The sequence below is a fragment of the Mustela lutreola genome, chromosome 2 (assembly GCF_030435805.1).
Source record: "Mustela lutreola isolate mMusLut2 chromosome 2, mMusLut2.pri, whole genome shotgun sequence".
In the NCBI taxonomy this organism is placed as follows: domain Eukaryota; kingdom Metazoa; phylum Chordata; class Mammalia; order Carnivora; family Mustelidae; genus Mustela; species Mustela lutreola.
In genome coordinates, this window is record NC_081291.1 from 92,168,848 (window position 1) to 92,192,364 (window position 23,517).

At 41.9% G+C, this 23,517-nt stretch overlaps 1 protein-coding gene across 1 annotated transcript in view; it reads left to right on the forward strand.

Annotated features, from left to right (window-relative positions):
• Positions 1–868: 868 nt before the first annotated feature.
• Positions 869–23,517, forward strand: part of COL6A6 (collagen type VI alpha 6 chain) — a 140,768-nt gene continuing 118,119 nt past the window's right edge. Inside the window, exon 1 of the mRNA XM_059162584.1 lies at positions 869–1,063. The gene's annotated coding sequence lies outside the window, so the exon portion shown is untranslated. The remainder of the gene's footprint in view (positions 1,064–23,517) is intronic.

The following is a 23,517-nucleotide window of genomic DNA, read 5'->3' on the forward strand; positions in this document are numbered from 1 at the left end:
TGACCCTCTTTCCCTGCTTTTATACCTCGCTCACTCTTCACATATCAGTCTGGATTTAATTTCCTCAAAGAAGCTTCTTTTGGCCTTGGTTGCGTTAGGATCCCTGCTTCTGTGTTCCCTGGGCAGCGTTGACCCCAACCGCATTCCCGTTTGCGGAGCCTGGCCCCCACTGAGACGGGAAGCTAAAAACCAGAGTTGGTTTTGTATCCCAAACACCTGACAGCAGCACAAACTAAGCGCTCAAATACTTGAGAAATGAATGAGTAGATAAATGAATGGACAGCTAAGCGACTAGACCAGTAGACAAAAAGAATCAAGGATATTCTCGAAACCCTAAATTCTGATTGGGGCCTCCGACGGGCGCTTGACCTCAAACGTGCGGCGCACAGTCTCTGGTCTCCATTCCCAGGCAAGAGGAAATTCCCACCACCCAAAGACTCTAGGGCTCCCTTGGTAGCCCCTGCTTTCTTCACGAAGACCCCAGGACAGAGACAAAGTCGCCCAACGACAGTTCCAACAGTAGGAGCAGAGCTGTCATCTTTCGTGCCCCTTGGATCCCCCGCCCTGCGGGTCCTCTGGGTGCTTAGAAGGCGTGCACGGTGAAAGCCCCAGTCTCCCCGCCTTCAGTATTTTTCCAAGGTTTAGAGCTGAGAGGGTCGAGGTTCCCTGCAGGGGAGACGTGTGCGGGGCAGTTACAGCCCCCTTAACCCCCAACTCCCACTTCCGACACCCGCCTCCCTCCCTAGGGACGTGCGCTGGGCCCGGGGCCGCCGGGGCGGGAAAGGGTCGGGCGGGGGCGGGGAGAGGCGTTTATATAGCGCAAGGAGGGGCGTGGGAGCTGCCGCCAGCCTGCCGGATACCGGGAGGCGAGAGGCAGCTCGTGCCGCCTCCGGCTACTTCCCGGGTTCCCGAGGTCCCCATCCGAGGTCCCTCCCCACCGCGCCCCCGCGGTCGGCGGCACTCGGCGCTGCGCTCCGGGCGGTGCGCTCAGGGCTTGCCGGGAGGAAACCCACGCAGGGCTTGGCACGCGGAGGGCTGAGAGCCGCGTGGAAGTTTCCCCGAGGTAAGTCCTGAAGCCGTTTGCAAGTGGTCTGTAATTGCATGGGAGGTACGGGCCAGATGGAGGCGGGGGGTGCGGGGGTGGGGGGCACTTCAAGAAGGCTGCAGTGAGGGAAAGAAGTGAATTTCAGAAACTCAAAATCGCCTCCTTCCGTTTTTCACCTCCTCTGGGCTGTTAGCCCTTCTCACCCCGTCTTTTAGTCTTTTGCATGCTTCTCTTGTCAACATACAGCACACTCTACTGTCCCTCTCTGCTCCGGGCTCCCTGTTCCCCACGGCACACTCATGTACATCGAAGGTTGAACGTTGCCTCACCCAACACTGTCCCAAAACCAAGGGCAGGGCCCGGCCTGTGGCAGACACCTAGGACTATGGAAAGGATGAATGAGGGTAACCAGCCCAGGTCAGGAAAAGTCATTCCCATGTCTGTACAGACCCAGTCTGTACCTTAGCTTCTTGACCTCACCCAAATTTATTCAAGTGAAAGCCCCCCTCTGAGGAGAGGGGGGAAAGCAGGAAAAAAAAAATGCACCCATTTATTAATACCCAGTAACACCTTGAAATGAGTGCAACCCCAGCTACCAGGCTCAGTATCAAAAGTGTGAATAGTTTTGATGAGGGGAGGAGGCAGGCCGGAGGAGGGAAAAACACTGGAACAAGAAAGTGATTTCTCCCATTTTCTTTTTCTTTCTTTCTCTCTTTCTCTTTTTAAGATTTTACTTATTTATTAGAGAGAGACACAACAAGAGAGGGAACACAAGCAGGAGGAGTGGGAGACGGAGAAGCAGGCGTCCTGCTGAGTAGGGAGCCCGATCTGGGACTCCATCTGGAACTCAATCCCAGGACCCTGCAATCATGATCTGAGCTAAAGGCAGATACTTAACAACTGAGTCACCTGGGCGCCCCCCCCCCCCATTTTCTTTCTTGATAAAAGACTTCTCATTTCTATTTTTAGATGTCTACCTATGGAGATTTTTTTTTTTTTACTATTTTTTTAAAGATTTTATTTATTTGACAGAGGGAGAAAGAGCACAAGCAGGGGAAGAGGCAGAGGGAGAGGGAGAAGCAGGCTCCCAGCAGAACAAGGAGCCGGATGCAGGACTGAATCCCAGGACCCTAGGATCATGACCAGTGGCCCAACCAACTGAGCCACCCAGGTGCCCCTCTGGAGATTTTTAAAGGTGATCTTTGTCTGTGGGAGGAAAAGTTTTGATAGGAGTGAGGGGTGGTGATGCTGTTTAGGGATATCTGAGATGTTGGTGGAAGTCGTGAAGACTCAAGATATGAGAATATTAGAAGTCTTACGTCAAGAATACCTATAGTTATAGAATCAGCCGTCACATTTCTTTTTAAAGAAAGCACCTATTTTTATTTTTTTTATTTTTTTTTTCTGTGAACTTGAATTTTTTTTTTAATTTTTTTATTTTTTATAAACATATATTTTTATCCCCAGGGGTACAGGTCTGTGAATCACCAGGTTTACACACTTCACAGCACTCACCAAATCACATGCCCTCCCCAATGTCCATAATCCCAACCCCTTCTCCCAAACCCCCTCCCCCCGGCAACCCTCAGTTTGTTTTGTGAGATTAAGAGTCACTTATGGTTTGTCTCCCTCCCAATCCCATCTTGTTTCATTTATTCTTCTTCTACCCACTTAAGCCTCCATGTTGCATCACCACTTCCTCATATCAGGGAGATCATATGATAGTTGTCTTTCTCTGCTTGACTTATTTCGCTAAGCATGATACGCTCTAGTTCCATCCATGTTGTTGCAAATGGCAAGATTTCATTTCTTTTGATGGCTGCATAGTATTCCATTGTGTATATATACCACATCTTCTTGATCCATTCATCTGTTGATGGACATCTAGGTTCTTTCCATAGTTTGGCTATTGTGGACATTGCTGCTATAAACATTCGGGTGCATGTGCCCCTTTGGATCACTACATTTGTATCTTTAGGGTAAATACCCAATAGTGCAATTGCTGGGTCATAGGGCAGTTCTATTTTCAACATTTTGAGGAACCTCCATGCTGTTTTCCAGAGTGGCTGCACCAGCTTGCATTCCCACCAACAGTGTAGGAGGGTTCCCCTTTCTCCGCATCCTCGCCAGCATCTGTCATTTCCTGACTTGTTGATTTTAGCCATTCTGACTGGTGTGAGGTGATATCTCATTGGATGTTTTTATGACCAAAGAATTGTCACTTCCACAGTCCCAGGAAATAAGTATGAAGATTCGATTTTCTATACTCCCCCTTTAATGAGCTTCATGAATATAGAACTTTTCCAGAGTGATCAAATGTTGGCCAGTATCTTTTTTTTTTCTCTTCCTTGCTGACTTTTTTGTTGTTGTCTCTCTCTCTCTCTCTCTTTTTTTTTTTTTTTTTTTTTTCGGAAAGTAGGATGTCTTTAGCTTTGTTCTGAAACAGGTCTAGGTTCAAGTTTCAGACTAGCTGGGACAATCATTTCACCTTCCTGAGATTTCTTGCACCTGTCATGCAGAGCGGTGATCCCTACTTATCTCACAGGCAAGTGTAAGGAGAAAAGGAGATCTGCAGGAAACGCCAGATGTGAGTCCTCCCTAAATGAAGGTGGTGGTGATGGTGATGGTTAACACTTACGGTTCAGGGCAAATAGAAGTGTTCCCGATAATTCAGTTAATGTCGAACCCAATTTTATTCCATGTTTTGAACTCCCTGAAATAACTTGTTTCCATGGAGTATAACACATGATTAACAGAAATGGCTAACTCGCCAAACACTGCAATCTCCCTTTTCCCCTGGAAGCCTTCCAGTTTGCAGAGATTACTTAAGGAAAGACCTAGCACTTGGGCATACCAGTGTTGTAGAAGAGGTGTTTGCGAGGTATGTCTGTTCTGACTTCACTATGTATCTCTTCATATCTTATGCTTTACAACTTCGGGAAACTTTTTCTAGAGCAGTCAAATCCTTCCTGCATGTAGAACACTGGGAGAGGCACACGTGGTGTTTTCGTTTCTTTGGATAATGATTCTGGGATAACAGAACCACTTTGCTGCTTTCAGCAGAAGCTCTGAGGTTTTCAGAATTTTAAAATAAAGACCCCAAGTCAACCTGAAGGTCTTCAAGTGAGCTGAGAGTTACAAAGTCATAGAGGATCATTTACAAAACAGCAAGGAGTGGAAGGCCAGTATTTTTAAGGGAGAAAGAATAGTTAGAGACTTGGTCTCACTCCCTGCCTTGATTCCTCACCCTCCTTCCAAAATTTTTTTTCTTGGGGTGACCCCAAGGCCCTGGCAGGGGAATCTGGAAGGGATTACATCAATAAAAATGGATACTGTTTGGCTAACATAAACCATGTGCAGAAGAAAAGAGCTCTTGTGTCTTTCATATCCCTAACGCTTCCACAGTGCCTGGCACTAGTCATGTACTCACTAACTATGCGATAAATGAATGGCCTACAATTTCAAAAGTCTGGCTGAAGGATGCTTCTCGTGTAAATCTGGAGCAGTTGCACTCAGAAAATTCACTAACATGCGAAACCTCAGGCAAAATGAAGGAGGGAGTATGGCCTCTTCGTGTGTCTCAGCTTCTGACCTTCGTTTTTGCTAAAGCAAAAAACAGCAGACTATAAATCTTACCTTTTATGAGTTGTCTTCATGGACTGAGATAAACCTAAAAATAATACTTTCTTATGTTTCTAAATAGCGAGTCCAAGGAGATTTACTGGTTTAATTTTGCTATGAATAGAAAGTTTTCCTCCAAGTGCTCAAGCAGGAGAGTGGAGAGAAAAAAGATGTAGCTTACAAACTAACTTGGTATTATGAATGGAAACCTCAACCTTCCCCTCGAGTCACAAAGGCCTAATAACTATATGTTAACCATTCTTTAACCATTTACAATTAAGGATTGGGTATCAATTTGACTCTAAATTGCTCCTGTAATGCTCTTAAGTACTGTATCCTAGACGTTGGAGGGGAAAGATTTTGCCAGACTTCATTGGCAAAGGCTTTTGTGTTGGCTTAAAAAACTGTAAGCTAATCACTTATTGAATTCTTTAAAAACAAGTTGATTAATGTTTGGCAAGAAATTCTGACTAAAAGTCTCTACTACATGAGTCCAAATACAATAGAACTTTGAAGATCATGAGCAAGTCATAGTCACATTTGGCTATTACTGTTGGGTGGAAAATAATCCCACAGTGTGTCAAATGGTCCACATGCCATCTTTTGGTACCCTACCTCACCACAGCCAGCATGTATGGTCAATTCTATACTCATTTCACTTCTACAACTGTCTGGGATGATTAGACTATCTCTAACACTAAGAAGATGATGTTATGCATTGTAGCAGATCTCCCTCACTTCCAAGCTTTTCTCTGCTGGCTAGAAGATGACATCAGAGCCCTCCCCACATTCCCTCTGCTCCCACTGTTTTGGTGCACACTGCAGACTTTTTACTTTAAGCACCTGTAAAGTCCTGAGGGCTTTCTCCAGCCTTGGGAGCATGACTGGTTCATGTAGAGTAGGTCAAAAGGGCCTGGGCATTAACACCCTCTAGAGCAACCCCTCACCCAGTAGTACATGAAAGTTGGTGAATATCCCAGCTTTCTCACACCTTGGAAGAGGAAACTTTTGAGGTATGACCTATACATTCTTCCAGAGGTGCCCCCAAGGGAATGAGCTCCAGCTCCCCAGAATGACAACGTGTCTGTCCACTAACAGTTCTACATTGGCTTCCTTCCTTCTTCTGTCTCACTCCCCAGCTCCTCTACCAGTGCTTCCATAGATCACTCCCTAAATAAAGTAATTGCACAAATTCCAGTCCAGAATCTGCTTTAGGGGAGACCCAATCTAGCATAAGTTTGTTAGCTATTTCAGTAAATGCAGTGTTTTAGATAAAAGTATACTGTAGATTCTGCTCTAGCCAAAAATTGAATTAAGAATGGAATTCTTTCTTTCCACACTAAAAAACAGAAATTTGTCCCTAGACAGTGCTGTTTGACTTGTGTCTGGAGATGTTAGTTTGTTGGCGGTGACCCACTCCTGAATTCCCATCATCCCTTTGAGGATTTTGTTGTCGGAACATGGAGGGAGATAGTAGCAAGGACTCAGGTGACCCCATCATTAGAGAAAGAGCATATACCTCTGGTTATGAGAAGCAGCTCAAACACATGCTCTGTAAAGATGGAATTGGCCTCTCTATATTTCTGTGGGTGTTTCAATCTCTCCCTCAGGTTTGGTCACCATTTGCTTGATATGTTAGTCAGAGTTCTTCGGAGGAACAGGACCAATAGTTAGATATACAGAAATATATGAGGAGATTTATTATAAGAATCTTCTCTCATGATTATGGAAGCTGAGAAGTCCTGTGATCTACCATTTGCAAACCAGAGAACCAGGAATGCCCATGGTGTAATTTAGTCCAAGTCTGAGGGCCCGAGAGCCAGGAGTGCCAATGTCTGAGGGCAATAGTAAATGGATGTTCCAACTCAAGTAAAAAGAGCAAATTTGCCCTTCCTCTGTCTTTTTGTTCTATTCAGACTGTCAGTGGATTGGGTGATGCTCACTTGCTTTGGTGAAGGTGATCTTTATTCATTCTTTAATTCAAATACTAATCTCTTCTGGAAATACCTCACAAGCACACACAAAAATAATGTCTTACCATCCCTTACTTCAGTCAAGTTGACACATAAATGTACCCATCAAATTTACCAGAGACTTCCTAACACATCCCCCAAAGCCAGACCTCTCTTCAGAACTCCAGACCCAGATATCTCACTGCCCACAAGACTCCTGAACATCTTCCACTACAAACTCAAGTGCCAAATGGCACTTACTATCTCACTACACACCTTCCCTACTTCCTACATATGGCATGACCCAATGGCCCCACCAGAAGACTCTGGAGTGGTCTTGAAGTCCTGTCCTTCTGTCAACCCTCATCAACAATCCCATCTCATCAGTCTCCAAGTCTTAACAATTTCATTTCCTAATAATCTCCAGGTCATTTCTGTTTCTAGTTCCCAAGCACCATCCTTTCTTTCACCCAGAAAACAACTGGCTCCTAGTTCACCTCCCTGCCTCTAGTTTTGTTTCTCTTCTAACATTCTCCATATTTCAGCTTTGGTGAGCTTCCAAAAACCTGTACTTTGCTAATTCCAGTGATTTTGGATATGATCGAAACTCCTTACCATGGTTGAGAATCCTCTCACCATCCAACTTTATCTATCTCCTTCCTCATGTCTTTCCATTTCTTTGCCACCACTCCCAATCCTCCAGTCTTTTAACCAAAACAGAAATAAAAACAAACTCTTGCTCTCTCCCACCTCCCACTATTTGCATTTGGAATTCCCTCTAGAATTCCTAGAACAGAGTTCTCCAGACTCTGAAGCTGGCTAACTCCTTTTTTCCCCTTAAGGCTCAGCTCAAGGCCCATTCCTTGAGAAAGCATTACTGGACCTTCTGTTCTAGGTAAGGTACCCTACCCTAGGTCCCCACAGTACCCTAGACTTCCAGTCATATTTCTCTTCCATTAAACTGTGATTATTTCATCTTTTGTATTGACTAGGATATCTTCGGGGCTAGCCACCTAGTAGCTATATCTGTTGTATGAATAAATGAGCCAAGATTAGGTTTCTTACTAGCTGATGACCATGGGAAAGTCACATAATCTCTCTGAACTTTATCTTCCTCACCTGAAGTAAATACCATGTGCAAGCAGAGGATTACATCGGAGACTTGATGAGATTATAGATTTTTAGTTCTTGGTGCATAGTTGGCACTCAGTCAATAATAATTCCTTCAGATTCAGCAAGATAGGAACTATCCTAAACTTGACGCTGTGATGTTTTGAGACAGTACAGTTCACACTCCAGGAGGTGTAAGCCAAAGGGGCATTTTGCTATAAGGGCTTTGGTGGAACCCGGAAGAAAGAAATGTCATTTAGATAAAAGCATCCTGCTTGTCAGATGTCCTTTCAAACCATGCATGGAGTGTGTTTTTGGAAATGAAATTGATATAATAACATATGATGGCATCTAATTGCCTCACCTAGTGTCTTCCAAACAATCCTCTTTGAGCTCCCAACATCTGCATTTCCTGGATTAATGCCATGAATCCAGTTTCCAAATGGAGGATTTTTTTCCAAGAATTTTGCCTTAAAAAACTATTCCCAACTGCAATTCTTTCTTGATTTTCCCCCTTTTCTATGACTATTGTCATCATCCTGAAACAACCACAAAACACCTAATCTTGGACCCCGAGGGACTTGTCATGAAAATGTTCACAAACCCTGATGCACATTTATAAGCGATTTAACTGGGTAGAGGCAAGTACTAAACAAATTAATGGATTTGCACTGCTCAATGAAGGCAAATAACTTTTTAGATTTTATGAGGTGGGGAGTGAGTCAAATACACAATTGGGTTGGAAAATAGAGTAATAGCACCTCAGGGAACTAATACTACCATTTAAAGACTTTGGGTATTATTTGGTAAAATACTACTTTGGCACACTTGCTTAAATCTATGGCAGATCCACTTTTAATGCTTACCAGCCAAGGGTGCCCAGTCCCCCTTGGACAAACACAATTTATAAACCCCCTTTGTTACTAGATATCCCAACAATTTGGGCACATGTAGTCTTTTGTAATTAACAGTCACTATGCTAAGGATAAGAGGTAAATTGATGGTTGATGGTGTGTCTGTTAGAGATCCACCTCATAAATCCATATATATGTATCTTTACATGCAAAATATTTTAGGTAAGTGTCTATTTTCTCCCTAAAACTTGAAGGTTTTTATATATCCGTTCATTTGTTTTATTTCTCAATGCCCCATCTGTTCTTTCAATTTCTTCATGGAGAAAGTTGCAATTAGGCATCAATGTTCCATTGTCATCTCGGTCAGCAGCTAGAAAAGTTACTGAGTCGGGATGCCTAGGTGGCTCAGTTGGTTAGGCAACTGCCTTCAGCTCAGCTCATGATCCTGGAGTCTTGGGATCAATTCCCACATCAGGCTCCCTGCTCAGGGGGAGTCTGATTCTCCTTCTGTCCCTCTTGCGTGCTATCTCTCATTCTCTCTCAAATAAATAAATAAATAAAATCTTAAAAAAAAAAAAGTTATTGAGTCAGATAGTGTATTGGATACTGAAAGAGAGGTTGCGATTCCATACATTGCGTATCTGCTTAACTCTCCACTGAGAAAGGAGATGTGTGCCCTGCATTTGGACCTGTAGCTATGTCCCTGTCTTCAGCCAGTAAGCAAGAGGTGGCTGGGCTAGAACCAGCCCAGGTAGATGGAGATGGTTGACTCCAGTTTTATTCACCCACTCGATCTTTGAATACCAGTGTCAAGGGGGTTACATCAACTCCCTCAGCACTTATTAAACACTTTATCTACATTATCACATTTGATCCTCATGACAATTCAGTGAGGAAAATGCTATCATCATCCCCCTTCCACAGATGAGGGTCTGATGTTTAAAGGTGCATCAATTGCAGACCAGTGGAGGATCTGAATTCAGGATGTGGTATCCCAGGCCTTGACACCCCTACCTGTCTATTTGGTGGGGTAAGCTAAAAAATGTATGCTTCAAAAGCCTAGAAGCTTCCAATGTTAACGGTCAACATAGATCCTTGCATATTTAGAATAATACTTCAGAAGTCATATTTTCACTCAAAAGTCATGTTTTCACCTGTAAGTGGAAATTTTGACTCCATTTTTTTTTTTTTTTTTTAGGGGAGTGAAGAAAGGTAGAGTGCTAAACTTAGCATGAGCATAAAATCCCAAAGAGATGATATTTGAGTAACTACAAAATTCGGTTGCTCAAATCTGTGTCACTGAAATTGACTTTTTGCTGATAAACTTTTCATAGAATCTTAGAATTTCAGAGCAAAAATGGGTCTTTAAATCACTTTGACTATTTCTTTTTATTTGGTTCCTCCCCTCCCCTTTCCCCCAGTTAAGAGCCTTTAATGATTTCTCACTGATTTTGAGATAAAGATAGAAATCACTGAAAGACCCTGCAAAGCCATACATTGGTCACTTCTTTTCCAGCCTCATTAAGTGTCGTGCTTTGCTCTGTGCTCTATTCATACTGGACTTCCTTTGGTTCCTTGACCACTCTGTTTTCCTTCCTACCACAGGACCTTCACACAAGGTTTCCTCCCTTCTGGAACACCATAGCCTCTTAGGCAGTTTAATTCTCACCATTCCTCTAGATATTAGCTTAAACAGCAGCCCCTTAAGGAAGACTTTCCTGAGTTATCAATTCTCCTTATTATATGTAATCACAGTACATAATTCAAGAAATACATTAAGTACCTTTTCATGTATAAGTCTTATTTTAGGTGTTGGAAAACAAAATGGACAACTTCCTCCTCCAGGGAGGATATAAACAACAAAGATATCCACAAATAACTTCCAGGTAGTATTAAAGACCAGGGAAAAAAGTTATTTAAGTGATCAGTGACTGACTCTAAGGAAGTTGAGGGTTGTTTTTGATGGGGTGGTTGAGAGGTATCTCTAAGGTGTGACATTTGGGCAGAGACCTGAGAGAACACAGGAATAAAATGAGGCTGTCCGGGGGGCAAGATAAGGATATTTCCTAGCAGAGACAACTTTGGTGTATTCAAGAAAAGCAAGGAGACTGGTGTGGCTGGAGTGGAGGAATCACAGTGAAGAGGTTAAGATTGGAAATCATGGGCTATGGCCAATATCATGGAGAGCCCATGGGCCACACATGTATGGTACTGGAGTTTAAGCCAGATGGAAACCCACTGGAAATTTTGAACAGGGAGATAATTGGCCTCATGTCTGGTCTTCAAAGATCACTCTCACTGCTGTGTGAAGAGTACATTAAGAAGGGCAGGAATCAAAGCATGGAAGTGTGTAAGAATAGGAATTTGGGCAGGAAGCAAAGGTAGCCTGACTATGGTGGGAGGTGATGAGAAGTGGCTTGATCTGGAATGAATTTCGAAGGTACTGTTGGCCAGACTTACTGATGGTTTGGCTCTAGAGTCTTTTAGAGAAATCTCTGCTTTATAGCATGTAATGTAGTTGTAATTTTACACTTGATATAATTCCTTCAAAAATAACTCGGTCCCTCAACGGACTATAAGATCTATGATGACAAAGACCATGTCTGGTTTTACTTTTCATTGCCACCTGCTGCCTAACACAATGCCTATAGATAAATTAATGGATAGATAAATATACTACAACCACCTTATTTTAAAGATGAGTAAAATGAGTATCAAAATGAGGTTAAGTTAAAGGAATGGCCCAATGTTTCTCAGCTTGGACCAGAAACCATGTCTCCAGACTCCTCATTCAGGCTGTTTTCCCTCTTGCAGTGGACTCCTTCCAAACATCATGCCCTTTTATTTGGGGAGGGAGGGATTACCAAAATGTACTTCAAATATTAGGCATACACCCACCAGTTGCAGCCAGCAATGTTCTAATCACCTTTGAGGCTCTTTGGGGGCAAAATGAGTTTATGATATTTCTTCTTTCCTCCTTTGAGCTCGTCTACTTCTCCAGGAAAACCACTGATCTTATCCCACTATTAGTGAATGTTATGCCTAGGGCCTGAAGTTGATCATCTTAAGCCATCTGGCTTGTGTTCTGTTTTGAAAGACACTATAGCTTTAGACAAGAGCAGCTGGTGTGCATAATCTCCATCTAAAAAGTTAGCCATTCAAAAATGTTCACTCCCCAAGGGCATTTTGGAAAAAAAAAAAAAAAATAGGTTGAGGCAAGCTGTGATTAATAGGGAAAAAAAGAATAGAAGGCAATTAAGAGTTTCCTTGGTCCTCTTGGAAGAGAAAAGCTGCCTGAAATGTAACTTTCTCAAGCAATGATCACATCCTTGGACTGCTGCCTTTCTAATTAAATTCCCGATACATATATATGGATATTTCATTTAATGAACAGCTGGTAAAATTGGATCCTTGGTCTGCAGAGGTTTACCGAAGTACTTGAGTGTTTCTGTGTGATTGAATACTAATATTTAACCCCGGAATACAAAAAGAGGAAATTAAATCTGCTAGTTGCTCATCCGGCAGGACCTTCTAGGTTGTGCCCTCCCTGGTCTGCATAGTAATTGGTTTTGGTTTTTCCCATCAAGCTACTTCCAAGTTACCTTTCCCCTTTTCATTATTCCTTCCTGAAAGCAGCACTCACTGTGCTTTGTACCTTCCAGAGCGCTCTCTCATGTCCAGGAGGCAGGCTTCACCCCCTGAGGCTTCTAGTCTAGTGAGGGGGCCAGACATTAATGGGATAAACACGCAAATGAATATTTAGTCACAGATTTGAGGTGACGTGCAAGGAAGAAAAATAAAAAAGATGCCACGGGGGCACCTGGGTGACTCAGTGGGTTAAGCCTCTGCCTTCAGCTCGGGTCGTGATCTCGGAGTCCTGCGATCGAGCCCCGAGTTGGGCTCTCTGCTCGGTGGGGTGCCTGCTTCCTCCTCTCTCTCTGCCTGCCTCTCTGCCTGCTTGTGATCTCTCTCTGTCAAATAAATAAATAAAATATTTTTTTAAAAAAAGATGCCACAAGAGAAAAATCGCAAAGGATATCTAACTTATGAGGACAGGAGAGGACCTCTCTGAGCAGGTAGTGCAATGAAGTCTTGGAGGATAAGGACTGAGTGGGAGCCAAGGGTACAGGGCAAAAAGTGGCTGGAGAGGGTGGCAGCAGTCAGACGGCAGGGACAGGACTTCTCAAACTTTGCTGTGCACACAGACTGCCTGGGAACCTTCTTCCACTGCAGACTAATTCACTACACCTGGGATTCAAGACTAATTCACTAAAGCTGGGATTCAGTGTTTCCAACCAGCTCCCAGCTATGCTGAAGATGCTCAGCCCGGAACCACACCCTGTGTAGCAACAGTGCAGGACCAAGGTGGGCAAAGTTTTTCTGTAGAGAGAGAGAAGACACAATTTAGATTTTGTGGGCCACACTGCCTCTGCTGTGCCTATTCCACTGTGTCACTGTAATGTAAAAGCAGCCATAGAAAACAGGTAAATGTATGATATGGGTGTGACTGTTCCAGTAAAACTGGGTTTAGCAAAACAGAGTCAGATTTGACTTGACGGGGGTAGTTCGCTGGCCCCTGCCATAGGAGAAGGTGGGATCTGTTCTTAACCCTGAGTGTACCATCGAATCACCTGAGTTTCAGAAAATATCCGTGAGGCCCCTATTCTGGGTCAATAAAATTAAGATGCCTGGGGATGGACCCAAGGCATGGGAAGAGTTGAAAAGCCGCCTAGGTGATCCTAAGCAGGTCTCCAGGCAGGTCACATTAACATCACCTGGGAGATTGTTAGAAATGCACATCTTTGGGTCCATCCCAGATTTACTGACTCAGTCCCAGGGCCCCACAGTTTGTTTCAATTCGTCCTCTGGGCAATTCGGGGTGAGGGCCACAGGTTAGGCAGGCTGCCTGGCTTCAAATCCTGCCTCTGTTGCTTAAAAATTGTTTGGTCCAGGAAATGTACCTTGCCTTTCTGTGTCTCTCTGTTCTCCTCTATAAAATGGAGGCAATAAAAATAGTATCACCTTCCCTGGATTAACAACAGCTGTTAGCACAACACCTGCTCACCGGGAATGCTCTGAGTATGTTAACTGTTGGCAGTATTAGGCTGTGCAAATATAGGAACATTCCTTAACTTTTCTGAATTTACTTCCTTCATCTTTATTTTTTTTTCTTTACATATATATGTATTTTTTATGGAAGTTTAGTAGGCACAAAATGCTACATTAATTTCAGGGGTACAATATAGTAATCTCACGACTCTGTATGTTATGCTCCCCATAACTGTACCACCATGTGTCACCATACAACGCTGTTAGAGTATCCGTGACTATACTTCCTATGCTGTGCTTTTTATTCCAGTGACTCATTAATTTCATAACTGAATGCCTGTGTCTCCCTCTTCTGCCCCTCTGGTTGCCATTGGTTTGTTCTCTGTATTCATGGATCTGTTTCTACTTTTTGTTTTTGCTTTTATAGATTCCACATAGAAGGGAAATCTTGTGATATTTGTCTTTGACTTATTTCACTTAGCATAATGCCCTTTAAGTCCATCCACGTTGTCCCAAATGGCAAGATGTCATTCTTTTTTATGGCTGAGTAGTATTCCATCATATGTATATACCACATCTTCTTCATTCATTTATCTGTGGATGGACACTCGGGCTGCTTCCATATCTTGGCTATTGTAAATAATGTTCTAATAAACATAGAGATACATGTATCTTTTCAAATTTGTATTCTTTGGATCAATACCCAATAGAGGAATGACTGGGTCATATGGCACTTCTATTTTTAATTGTTTTCAGAATCTCCGCACTACTTTCCATAGTGGCTGCTCCAGTTTGCTTTCCCACCAGTAGTGCATGAGAGTTCCTTTTCCTCCACATCCTCACCAACACTTGTTTCTTGTCTTTTTGAGTCTAGCCATTTCGACAGGTGGGAGGTGATATCTCATTCTGGTTTTGATTTGAATTTTTCTGATGAGTGGTATTGAACATCTTTCAACAAGAGACACATGGCCATCTGTAGCTCTTTTTTGTACTTCCTTTATCTTTAAAACAAGGATAAAATCTTTGCCTCATAGCATTTCTAAAGTTGAATGTGTGTGATGATTAATTATATGTGTCAACCTGGCAAGGCTCTGGTGCCCAGCTTTTTGGCTAAAGGCCAATCAAGATGTTACTGTAAAGAGATTGTAAAGAAATGGCTAACATCAAAATCAATGGACTTCAGATACAGGATATTATTCTCCATAATTTGAGTAGCCTCATCCAAATCAGTTGAAGACTTTACAAAGCAATACTGAGGCTCCCAAGTCTCTAGGGAAGATTGTCCTCCCACTCAAAACTGTGACATCCACTTCTGCTAGAATTTTCAGCTCGCCCTCAAGACTTCACTTGTCAGTCCTCACCTCACATGAGCCAAGTCTTTCTTTCTCCATTGAAAGACACACATCTGTGCTCTCTATGTATCACACACACCCTATTGGTCCTATTTCTCTTGAAAGCCCTAATACAATGTGGTAAAGATGTGTAGGTCAGAATTTCTCAACCTGTATAGTTTTCCAGCTATTGGTATTTTGGTTAAGATAATTCTTTGTTGTGGAGGACTGTCGTGTGTGTTGTAGGATGTTTAACACCATCCCACTAGATGGCCATAGCACTGCCCCCATCCCCCCGCAGGAAAAACAAAAAATCTTTTCAGACATTACCACATGTCCTCTGAGAACAAAATCTCTAGTCGAGAATCACAGGTATTTACCTGTGAAAATGCAGGAGCCATTTCTCTCTAGTTCACTACCATTAAACCAGCACGGCACTGTTACCTGTATGGCCCACACATTTTCCCCTTCCTTAGCAAAAGCAGTTTATCAGTTGACACAAAATCTAGCTCAAAACCCACTGCCACCAAATGTGGCCTCCTAGTTCTCCATCCTTCAGCCCCACTTCGAGAGGTATTTTTCCCTTGTACCCTTGTCACTCCATCACAGCTTTCCAGTGGTCTTTTCACATCTCTACGTATGGGTACTATGTTTCTCCCACTTACACTGAACCTCCTCAAAGCAAGGGGCAGCCCTCATAAAAGGAGTAGATAATTTTGAGTCCAAATCCTGCTGTTTGCCAGTTAGTGACCTTGGGGTAATTACTTAATCTTACTGCATTTCAGTATTAATAGCTATAAAAATGGGAATAGTTGTGTCTCAGAGAGTGGTCCAAGCACTTTTTAAACTATAAAAATAAAGGCTTCCCCCCACCCCTGAAAAAGCAAAACCATGGCTTTTATATCTTTTTTGTAAGAGAATAACCAATACGGGGGGTTTAGTATGAAATATGACCTTGGAAAATGTTAAATGAACAAACAAGTACATGAATTTGCATACTGCATTTTGCATTTTGTTTTAATTTATATTCTTTTTCTGATAGCTTTTAAAGTAATGTAGGCAGGGTTCTTTCTGTGTCCTTCAGAGATTAATATAGAAATTACCTAATGGGGCAGTTGCCAAGGCAATGCAATTTGCCTAGTTATTGGTCTCAAGTTCCTGGAAATGATGGCACTCATCAATAACTCTACTACCCTTATTGTCAACATCTTTAGTTCCTTAGGGAGCACTCATGCTTAAGATCAAGATCCTGTCCTTCAGAACTAGCTGAAGCAGTCCTTTTCCAGAAAAATCCTTTCTTCACCCCTTGCCCCCTTCCCTCCCAAGGCATTGAGAGGCTTCTTTTCTGAGTCCCTGTAGTCCTGGACTTACTCATCATAGCACAGATCTGCATCCCTTCCCTCCCATCAGACTGAGTTCATGAGGTCCAGATATGTGTTTGGTGGATTTGTATGCCTAAGGGCCAATGCACTGTGGAACCAAAGCATGTGACCGTACTCATGAGTATGAAGATGATCACTAAGGCCACAATACTATGTGTCCATCTGTCTGCAGAATGTCTCCACCTCCATGCCATGTGGACATCTCAAACTCAGCATTTCAAAAAAACTAAGACTGGACCTTCTTCTCTGTACTGATTATCTAATTTTGCAAAACAAACCATTCCGAAACATAGTGGTGTAAGGATAATTTACATCTCAACGGTTATGTGTGGGTTGACTGGTCTATACTGGGCAGTTCTTGCTCAAGGTCTCAGTCAGGTGGTGGCTGGGGCTGGAGTGACCAGAAAGCTTTTTCAATCCCATATCTGGTACTTGGAATGGATGGCTGGATCGTATAAGGTCTGGTGAAGCATCTCTCTCTCTCTCTTCTCCCCACATAACCCCTTCATGGGACTAGCTGGGCTTCATAACATGGCAGTCCCAGAATAGTGGAAATTCTTTCCTGATGATTGGTTGCTGCTTCTCATGCTCCAAGAGTTTCACGAGCCTGGGTGTCACAAGTCTTCTTATGACATAATGTTAAAAGTCTCAAGACATTGCTTGTACCACATTCTATTGATTGAGTAAGTCATAAGACAACCCAGCTCCAAAGTGAGGGAATTAGATTCCCTTCTCAGTGGAAGCAGTAGCAAAGAATTCATGGCCATATTTAATCTACCACATTTTCTAACGAGTACAGTTTCTTAACTCTGTCAATGATCCTTTTGTGTCCTTAACATCTTAGGAGGTTTTTTTGTTTTTGTTTTGTTTTAAGGACATATATTGAAATGAAAATAGAAATTCTTCTGGTCATTATTTTGGGATACTTAATTTCCTTACCAGGTTCGTTTTCAAAGACATGGAAACTCCCTTTTCAAGATCCTAGGTTGGTTCCTTCTGACTTCTTGCATTATATTGTTTAGCATTCTTTTTTCTTCCTTATTCATGAAATATACAACTAGAAAAAATAATAAATAATAAATCTACCCAGATTTAACATTTACCATCACCCAAGGTTTGTTTCAGAATTTGTTCAATAAAATATGATACATAGGGTTGAAGCCCTCTTGATCCCTCTCCCAGATCCTATTTACCATTTTGTCTTCCTCTTTCCATTCTGTCTTAAGAACCGTAGTTCTTAAGTGGTTTTGTGTTATCCCCAGCTTTGCTTTAATAACTATTTAATATAATAATAAAAATTGTATTTTGGTCTGTTTTAATCATTTCACATGGATGGCATCATACTACTTCCAGGACTTCCTAGGTGATCCTTTCATCCTGGAATAAGAGTTCTGCTGTGAATAAGTCACACCAACCTACAACTAGTGCTCTCCCTCTGTTTTAAGATTTATTCCTATTAAGGCCTATCTAGAACTAAGTTATTTAACACCCAAAAACTATTTTCATGTGTGAGTATGCCCCAGCTTAATTACTCTCTTTTTCTCCTCACAAACATTTGAATGATTTGCAGTTTTTACAAACATTCATAGAAATCTTCTTGTGTACATGTACCAGAGTTTCTCTAGGGCATTCACTTTATTTTTTTAAGATTTTATTTATTTATTTGACAGAGCATACTCATGAGCACAAGCAGGGGGAGGGGGAGGGAAAGGGAGAAGCAGGAGCAGGTTCTCCACTGAATGGGGAGCCAGATGCTGGCTCAGTCCCATTCCCTGGGATCATGACCTGAGTGGAAGGCAGACACTTAACCCATGAGGCCCACAGGCTCCCTAGGGCATTCGCTTTAAATTAAATTTCTAGGTCATGTTTAATTTTACTAGATGATTGCTAAATTGCTCTCCAAAGTGAGTGTATTAAATTATATTCCCACCAGCCATGTACATGAGCTCTAATTTTCATATAACCTGTCAACACTTAATATTGTCCGTCTCTTTAATTTTTTTCTAGTTTCCTAGGGAAATGACATTTTATTTTTTTTAATTTTTTATTTCTTTTCAGCTTAACAGTATTCATTGTTTTTGCACTGCACCCAGTGCTCCATGCAATTCGTGCCCTCTATAATACCCACCACCTGGTTCCCCCAACCTCCCACCCCCCCACACACACTTTTTATTGTTTTAATATGCATTTCCCTGTCATGGGTAAGGTTAAGGATCTTTTCATTTGTCTGTGGACCATTCAGATTACCTCTGCTGTGAACTGCCTGCTCATAGCCCTTGTCCATTTTTCTGTTGGGTTTAGTGGTCTAGTTGCTTATTATCAGAGTTTAACCTTAGTAAATATCTATGCTTTTCTTGAATAATAGCCTCCTTCCCCCTTCCATATTGTAGTCAAATATTTAGTTACACTTTATTTTAAAAACACCCCAAATTTATTTTTTCCACAGTCAATATTATAATGGGGATGGGGGAAGGTATATAAGGGAAAATTATTTTTGAAGAGGATGCTAGCCAAAAGTCTAAGGAGTATCTGATGTTTAAGCAAACATCTAAGCAAAGCACAGAAGCAGAAAATGCAAATGTTCTGCTTTGAGGTAGGGCAAGCTTGTCCTGTTCAAGGAATAGCCAGATGAGTAAAGCTGGAGTGGGGTGGGGGAGGGGGAGATGAGGCAGTGAGGTCAGTGGATTTGTAGAACCAGAGCATGTAGGGCCCAGATGGACAAGGTAAGGAATGTTGAGTAGATATGTGATAATACCTCCTTTTTTGACTTAGAGCACTCTGGAAGGATTGGTAGTTGGGAAAGAGTAGAAGCAGGAAGTCCAATTAGGAAGATTTTGCTAAAATCCAGGTGAGAGGATGCTGTCTTAGTTTAGGGTGGAAGTCAAAGTGCTGAGTCATGGCAGGATCTGAGATCTAGGTCTTAAAATAAATATATTTATTGCTTAGGGGTATGAAACTGAGGAACTCATGATAATTCCTACATTTCTAGCCTGGGCAGCTTTTTTACTGAGACGGCAGAGTCAACAATTAAGTGTTAAATCATGCATGTTACTTATTTAGTGTGTTTGTTACAGCTCAACACTTAGATTGGGGACACTATATTCACATTTGGTTAGTTCTATTCCACTTCTATTAATTAAGAGCTGTGTGACTTTTGGCCAGCTACTTAGTCCTCTGACTCAATCTCCTCTATAAAATGAGTAGTATTTATTGATACTCCCTGGGTTATCTGGAGGAATCGGTGTAACCCTTAGAACAGTGCTTGGAGCACAGTAAGTACTCTGTTAAGTATTTGCTTTTCTTATTCTTTCTGGGTGTCCTCCCCCCATTACAGTCCATCAGACCAGGGATGTTATGAGTTACTTACTTTGCTTAATGCAAGTCAGAATATTTTCCAAAGGTATCTATTATTTTTCAAAGCTGATAGAGAAAATCCATGCCAAGTTTAGAATGCTACTCTGTGTCTGAATCTCTTCAGTTGCTTTGTGCTCTGTTAAGCCTGAAACTTAAAGAGGTCAACAATTAGTAGATACTTGTCAAAAATCTGCATTGGGCTTAACAGCCAGGATATTGAAGGGAACCATTTAGACCTAATTTCTACTTCCGGCCATCCGAAGCTGTGTACGCTTTTGATTTGGCCGCAGTGAAGAAATATTTTATCAATGACCCAACATATCTCATTACCTCCCTCGTCCTTCTGGGTATTGCTGGACAGATCTCAGACTAGCTGATGTCATTGTTGGCTTTTGTGAATTGTGTCAGTATGGCTGCCCTTTTGTAGCTTCAGCTGGACAGGGAAAAACAGCAATTTGGAGGTGCGAAACCTCTATTCAGACTTAACAGGATCTGTTGTAAAGAGCAGTTCACAGCAATGAATATTCAACTTGAATAAACAATTTCCAGTTAAAAAAAACAACAACTTATAAACATAGATTATCTGATGCATTCTAACACATAAGATAAAATTCCTTCATTCTCAGAGAACTGGATAGCATGCAGGGCTTTGCGTCAAGAAAAGCAATATAATGTAGTGGTAAAAGTCCCGGCCTGAGAACCTCAAGACTGGTGTGGCTTGGGGAGAGGCTCAACCTTGCTAAGCTTCAGATGTTTCTGTTGTGAAATAGGAATAATAATAATAATTCCTACCTACCTCACAGGATTTGGGGAGACTATGGTCATGGAGAAACACAGACACCTGTACATTGTTATACCTATACCTGAACTTGAGGACAGGGAGTGAATAGAGTTCCTTTCCAGGTGTTTTCTAGATTGCTCTCCTCACAAGCCATCCCATTGTAAAGATGGCAATAACAAGAATAAAAATGACTGCTATCATTAGTTTAATATCTACAGCAAGGCAAGAGCTCCGCCAACCCCTGTAGGCATATCATCAGTCCGTGTAACCCCCACAGCAGTATCTTGAAGTGGATGTGGGCGCTAACACTTTTTATAGATGAGAGATAGACATAAAGTGATTACATTACTTGCATGGTCCCTCAGTTGGTGAGCCCCACAAGCAGGATTTTAATTAGGTAGTCTGATGCCAGAACCCTGTGAGTTTGACCACGAGACAACACAGCCTAAAACCGGATCATTTAAGTCTGGTGTGACCTCACAGTAATTATTGGTGGAGTGATTCCGCTTGTGCCTCACAAATTTTCCTATGCCCTGATCACAAATGCTTTCCTGCCCCTATTTTGCGCTATCCTACCATTGCAAGTGTTGGGAGCTTTCTTAGTTTGAGTGACTTTAAATTCTGTAGCAAATAAACCCAATGATCTATACTGGAAAACACCATAGTAATTTACATTTTCTGTGATTTAACGGAAGTTGGCATGTCAACATATTCATGGGGCAGCCCTTTTCTACACAGTCATGGGGTCCCCAGGCTGAGAGCAGCTCTGCCATTGTCAACATTAGTTCTTTGAGGTTGTCTCCATTCCAGCCAACTGGAAGGGAGAGAGAGATAGGAGAGCAAACCTGAGGGAGGTATAAGGCCTGGCTGGGAACTGGGTGATGTTGTTTCCCCTTGTGTTCTCCTGGCCTGAATACCATCATTTAGCCCTTGCAAGGGGTCTGGGACAGGTCATCCCCAGTTTTCAGACATGGCAAAGTACAACTCTGCAATGCAGAAGGGGTAACACAAATTTTGCTGAACAGCTAGAGATGTCACTATTAGAATCATGATTATGTTAGGTGACTTATCACGGGTGAAATTTTATTTGAGTTCCTTTAATTGGGTCCTACAGGATGCTGGGAGAGTTCTGAACTCGTGAAAAGTCTTTTGGTCAAAATATTTTTTTGCTTCACTGTTCCCCATCCCAATAATACAGAACTTGCCACAGAGGACAATCACAGGGGGATGGATTTCTCCCTGTAACTGTTCCAAATCTGCTGTCAATGTGTCATTAGGTTCTTGGCTTAATTACCTGATCTTTTTTTCTTCCCTTTAACTGTATTTAATCAATTTTTAATTTTTCTATACATCTACTGGATCTCAGGTACACAGAATTGGATTAATCCTAACCCTTAGTTCATTGGACACCGTCATCCATAGGTCCTTGTAAGACTTTCTATTTATTTGTTTATTTACTAATAATAAGCCCGTGATACTCTGCCCACATGAAAAATGGAATATTAACAATAACCTATCTATAATGTTTCCTCCCAGTCCCATCCCCCTGCCTCCTATATCTATGCAACCTCTATCCTGCATCTCATGTTTATTATTCCTTTACTTTTCTTAATCAACTTTTTTTTTAGAGCAGTTTTTGGTTCACAGCAAAATTGCGCAGAAGGTACAGAGATTTTCCATATAGCCGCAGGCCCTACATATGCATCTCCTCTACCATTATCAACATCCCCTACGTGGCTGGTACATTTGTTACAACTGATGAATCTACACTGATAAATCATCACTAACCAAAGTCTACATTATGGTTCATTCTTGGTGTTATACATTCTATGGGGTTCCGACAGATTTATAATGACATGTGTCCACCATTATAGGATCATACAGAGTAGAAATCTTCTGTGCCATGTCTATTCACTCCTCCTTCTCCCCTAACTCCTGGAAATCAGTCATCTTTTTCTGTCTCCATAGCTTGGCCTTTTCCAGGATATTATATAGTTGGAATCATACCGTATTTAACCTTTAAGAGATTGGCTTCTTTTACTCAGTAAGGAGTATCTAACCTTCATCTATGTATTTCATGACTTGATAGCACATTTCTTTTTAGCTCTGAATAATTCCATTGTCTGGCTGTCCGAGTTTATTTATCTGTCCACCTGATGAAGGACATCTTGGCTACTTCCAGGTTTTGGGAATTAGGAATAAAGCTGACATTAATATCCATGTGTACCTTTTCGTGTGGACAGAAATCTTTAACTCCTTTGAGTAGATACCCTGGAGCACAAGTGGTAGGTCTTTAGATAAGTGTATGTTTAGTTTTGTCAGAAGCCACCAAACTGTCTTCTAAAGTAGCTATGCCATTTTGCATTCCCACGAGCAGTTTGTGAGAGTTCCTGCTGCTCTTCATCTTGCCAGCATTTGGTAGTGTCAGTGTTTTGGATATTGGCCATTCTCATAGGTGTGCAGTGGTATCTAGTTGTTTTCATTTGCAATTCTTTGATGACATTTGATGTGGGCAGTTTTTCATGTGCTTATTTATTACCTATGAATGTTCTTTGAGGTGTCTATTAAGTCTCTTTGGTCCATTTTTAATTGGGCTGTTTGTTTTATTGTTTTAAGAGTCCTTTGTATATTTTGGGCCACAGTCATCTATCAGATGTGTCTTTTGCAAATATTTTCTACTAGTCTGTGTGACCTGTCTTCTCATTCTCTTGCCGTTGTCTTAGTTACATTTTGTGAAGGATGTAAGATCTGTGTCTAGGGGTTGGGGTGTGTGTGTGGGTGTGGGTGTGAATAACCAGTTGCTGCCTTCGGCTCAGGTCATGGTCTCAGGGTCCTGGGATCGAGTCCCACATTGGGCTCTCTGCTCAGCAGGGAGCCTGCTTCCCTCTACCTCTCTCTCTCTCTCTCTTTGCCTGCCTCTCCATCTACTTGTGATCTCTCTCTGTCAAATAAATAAATAAAATCTTTAAAAAAAAAAAAAAGGTTTGAGTTTCTCACCATTAAGTATGATGTTAGCTATATGTTTTTTGTAGTATTAT